This window comes from Leptonychotes weddellii, chromosome 5 (genome assembly GCF_054177405.1).
Source record: "Leptonychotes weddellii isolate Sample4059 chromosome 5, ASM5417740v2, whole genome shotgun sequence".
Taxonomy (NCBI): Eukaryota; Metazoa; Chordata; class Mammalia; order Carnivora; family Phocidae; genus Leptonychotes; species Leptonychotes weddellii.
This window is the reverse complement of record NC_138373.1, coordinates 118,613,913-118,619,070: the sequence shown is the minus strand read 5'-3', so window position 1 is coordinate 118,619,070 and position 5,158 is coordinate 118,613,913. Positions and strand designations below refer to the sequence as shown.

The window sequence follows — 5,158 nt, the reverse complement described above, 5'->3', positions numbered from 1 at the left end:
ACATTAGGAAGAGAGTAGGGAGCAGGAATAAACAAATGGAGTATTTACTTCCAGTAGTCTTGAGGGCAGGGACCTTGTCTGTCTGGTTCATCCTAGTTTGCTCAGTGTCTTTTAGTGAATATTAATATAGTATTTTTTGGATTAAAGTATCAAGTAAAAAATGGATTTTAAAAAAATCACATCTTTTGGGGCACCTGGGTGGCTCAGTCGTTAAGTGTCTGCTTTTGGCTTGGGTCATGATCCCAGGATTCTAGGATGGAGCCCCACATTAGGCTCCCAGCTTAGCCTGGAACCTGCTTCTCCCTCTCCCTCTACTGCTCCCTCTGCTTGTGCTCATTGTCAAATAAATAAATAAAATCTTTAAAAAAAATAATCACATCTTATTTCCTTTTTTGTTATTAAAATCATGCTTTGGTAATCATATTTACAAATAAATCTTTGTGTGAGCCTCTATTATCAGGATAGACAGAGAATTTTTATAGCCCTTTATATATCTGGTTTAGATCCCATAACCAGTATAAAACAGTGCAGTGGCACCTGGGTGGCTCAGTTAGGCGTCCAACTCCTGATTTCAGTTCAGGTCATGACCTCTGGGTCCTCCGTGCTCAGCGCACCGGGCTCTGTGCTCAGTGCTTGGCCCGCTCCCTCTGCTCTTCATCCCCTCCACCCCAGCTCATGCTCTTGTGCTCTCTCTCTCAAATAAATAAATAAAATCTTAAAAAACAACAACAACAAAAACCCAGTGCAAATAAACTATAATGTATGCTTAGGTATAACTTGAGCAATGAAAATAAAAATGAGAATTCCTCTTCTAGGCTTTACATATCTTTATTTTGTTTACAGTTTGCTTCAATTTAGGGTCAAGGACTTCTACAGAAATATTTTAGGGGGTCCATGTAGGGGAAAGACTTCCGCAGAGATATTCATGTACATTTTGTAAAATAGTCATGACAGTAATTTCCTTGTAAAAAAGTTTTTAATAACATACTCAGAATACAATATTTGTTTAATACACATTATAAAATCATTAATTTTAGAAAGTTTCCTACTGTCTAAATACCTACAGAATCCCATATTCTGGCATAAAGATGAACTATTTTCTCTATTATACCAAAATTAAAATTTACCCGTATTCTAACATTGAGAAATGAGATAAAATACCAACATTATATAAAGTCTACCTAGAAAAGATCTACAGTGACTTCATAGATTATCTTAACTATACACATATATAAAATTTTTTATTTTAGTTTTTTGAAACAGATGACTTGTCCTACTTTAATAACATGATTCATATGTTGGATAACGGATTGCAATGTGGAGGGCAGAGCAGAGGATTTGAAGGCTGAAGACCATTGTTCAATCTAGGATTGAACTTCCTAGATTGCTGGCATTTCTATCCTTTGTGCCAGTTGGCACATATCAAACATCTAAATAAATAAATAAATAACATTAACAAGGATCTCTTCATCTGTAAATTGGAGATAACGCCACCTATCACACAGAATATTTGTAAAGAACAAGAGATCAAATGGATGCCATAGTGCTTTGTTAACCTTAAGACTCTGAGCTAAATTATTCGTAAAAATCTGTTAGTAGAATTTGTTATTTTATAAAAATATCAAATGTCAAATAACCTTGAGTACTTGGCTTTGATACACTAGTTTATTTAGTTATGTTTTCCTGTTAAAATGATACCATTAACAACTAATTTGTTCAGTGTTCATTTTCAAGGGGAAAAATGTCTTACAACTCATTAAAAGAACACTGTATATAATTCAGGTCAATTCTGATGTCCTTCTGTCTCCTTTGGTAAGTCATAAGAAGAAATCTATTTTTTTCAAGGGAAAAGTTTTTTGGAAAAAGATCTAAAGTTTATATGCTTATTAAATTCCAATTCAACAGCATTTACCAAAGCACTTCACATAGATTTCTTTTATAGCATTTATCATATTGTATTACAAATATATTTTTTTCTCTCAGAAGACTTTTGAGGAACTTAAGGGCAGATAATCATGTCATCTTTGTATCAAGTCATTAGCCTTTGGCTGGTTCTTCATAGAGGTTAGTGCCTAGCAAGCAGAGAATGAATAATAGACATAGAATGAACAGAGGATATGTGTTGGGTCCAGCAAAAGAAAAAGAGCTATTCTAATTTTGATTTTTTTTTTAAAAGATTTATTTATTTATTTGAGAGAGAGAGAGAGAGCGTGAGAGGGGGGAGGGTCAGAGGGAGAAGCAGACTCCCTGCTGAGCAGGGAGCCCGATGCAGGACTCGATCCTGGGACTCCAGGATCATGACCTGAGCTGAAGGCAGTCGCTTAACCAACTGAGCCACACAGGCGCCCAATTCTAATTTTGATTATTTTTATGGTAGATGGTCAAAGTGATAAGTTTATCAACAACTGAAAACAGGATTTAAAAAGATTTAGGTTTTTCTCTATGAATGAGACTAGTTTTAAGGTAGACAGATGTATGAATGTTAATCCAACAACCTGATGCAGGGAGAATTTGGAGCATGTTATCAGGACAGTAACATGAAAATGACATGGAGAAAACACCAAAAAAAATGTACTTTAAAATTACTGAGTGGTAGTTTATTCAGTAGTCTCAAATAATAATGACTGAAGTCTAGTTAACTTTGCCAAAAGCTTGTATTTTGTTTTATTTTTGTGATTTTTAAAATGTTACATTGATATCAAAATAAAATTGTAGATGGGAACTAGCCTGCATTAATCAGTATTTTGTTTTATATTGGGGAGTGGTGATGAACCACATGAGAGTTTATACTTGGAAAACACAGTTTATGTTTAGATGATTATTTGCCCAGATTATTTTGAGGTATAAAGCTATGGTCAGTAAGTGAAGAGATATTTGAAACCATATTAGAAAAAAAAACATGGAATGACAATTTCAAGGAGCTGTGTCCAATATTTAAGATAAAATGACTAACAAGGTTTATAATATTCACAAAAGGATTTTCATAGATTTTTAAGTGCCTCATGATAACCAACATAGACTTTTCTTACCTTTGCCTTTGTAAATCTAGTTGCTTGGGAGCCATTCCTTACTGAAAGAAAGGGTGCTAATACTGTAAAAAGACTATTGCTACAATCCAAGCAAATGTCACCAAAACCAAACCAAACCAAAACAAAACCCAACCCAACTCCCTCCCCAAAATTACTTTATAAAATAAAATAGCCATTACCTACAGGAAAAATTATAACAATTACGGTTAGGTATATGCATGCTACTTTCATATGGTAGTGTCAGAAGCTTGAACTAAGATTGAATAACTTGATTACACATTAATAAATTTAATGTGATTTGCCCAAAGTTGTTTGAAGGAAAGGATTCTTACTAAAATTAAAAATTTATCTGGTGATATTTAGTTCAAGTGGCAGCTATCATAGTTCTCATATTCTATTTTGTAAAATAATTAGCATTTTCATAACTTTATCAGACACATGTATTTTTATAGAAAATACATTTCACTTCCCTTACGCAGTACAGTTGCTAAAAAAGGAGATAAAAGCAAGCTGATATGTACAATAAATTGATTCCATTTTAAGTTATAAGTTGTGAAGATATAATATGGTAGGTACTTTTCTGTGATTAAATCCTAATGTGGGCTTATGGGAGAAAAAAAGCTTACAAGTTTTGGTATCAACATACATGGGGGGGTAGAGGAGGTATTCCTAACATGGAACTTTGTATCACATTGCCTAATTAATGCATCAATTTTGGAATTGAAAATGTAATATTTTTATTATGAGAAAAAATTAGTATAAATTTATCTTTTTGTTTAACTAAGGTAAAAGCTAAATCACAATGTCTACATTATTTCACAACATATAACTGGCTACCAGTTTTTCTTTTTTTTTTTTAAAGATTTTATTTATTTATTTGACAGAGAGAGACACAGCGAGAGAGGGAACACAGCAGGGGGAGTGGGAGAGGGAGAAGCAGGCTTCCTGCTGAGCAGGAAGCCTGATGTGGGGCACGAACCCAGGACCCTGGGATCACGACCTGAGCCGAAGGCAGATGCTTAATGACTGAGCCACCCAGGCGCCCCCTGGCTACCAGTTTTTCTAGTCTGAGATACTTGAGACCTTACCTTGCTTGGATGACTCAAGAGTACTTCACATTCAAAATATTATTTTCAAAATATTTTATAATCTATCTTAAAAGCTAATATTTTCATGAAGGAGGCCTTGACTTTTGTCACTTTTGGTGAGTAAATACAGAAAGTTTAAATAACACAACTTGCCTTGTACACCTCAGATTTTTTTCCTATAAAATTTCCAAATCACAGTGCCAATAATAATTCAATTAACACAAAACCCAGCAGTTTTAAAGTCATATTTAATGTTGGCTAATTCTTACTTAGCATCCTATTTAGAATGTAATATCCCAACACTGGTACATGAAAAAAAATTTTCCTTCTAATAGAACTTAAACATATTGTCATAGACAGTTCTTTAAAAGTAGTTTTAAAAGACAAAAACGCAAAACACCTTGCAAACATACAACTTTCTAGCAAAATTTTTAAGTACATAATTCTTATGTAAGGCACTTCCATTCTTTTTCAAATATAAGTTTCATAGAAAGTTTCCATTTTTTTATAATCTAGTCTTCGTAAGTTACACAGTAATAATGTTACTTCAAGTAGAACTTTATTAAATACCCAATTTTGGCGTAATTTCCTTAAATATCTTTACCTTTGAATAGAATGAAGGATGGGCATCAAGTTCTTTGTGGGCTAATCTTAAAGGAATGTTTTATAGAATTGGTAATGTTTTATCTTGTTGATCAGGTTCAAGAATCTTGAAATCTTCCAAAGGAAGACTGCTTAAGGCAGTTGGTAAAATGTGTTCTGATGTGCCTTTAGGTAATATGTTATTTGCTTCCAGATTCTTCACCAAGCAAGTGGCTTTGATCCATCTTCGTGTTGCTCTGCGTTCTTTTTGTAAGCAAGTTTTCATTTTCTTTCTTAAGCTTGCTATTTCTTTTTCCAGTTTAATTATCCTCTTTTTTGCCTCCATAGGATTCCTAAAAGCATAACTATGTTCAAGTAGTACTTGCTGACTACTAATGTTTGATTTTAAATTAGATGGTCCTGTTGGGGTACAATTGTTGTTTTTCTTCAAAAGATTCC

At 33.6% G+C, this 5,158-nt stretch overlaps 1 long non-coding RNA gene across 1 annotated transcript; it reads right to left on the bottom strand.

Moving 5' to 3' along the window:
• Positions 1–809: 809 nt before the first annotated feature.
• Positions 810–5,158, bottom strand: LOC145721843 (uncharacterized). The gene is made up of 2 exons (XR_014145806.1): positions 3,030–5,158; positions 810–1,430 (listed from the first exon to the last, which is right to left on the bottom strand). It is a non-coding gene; the product is annotated as an uncharacterized LOC145721843 (long non-coding RNA).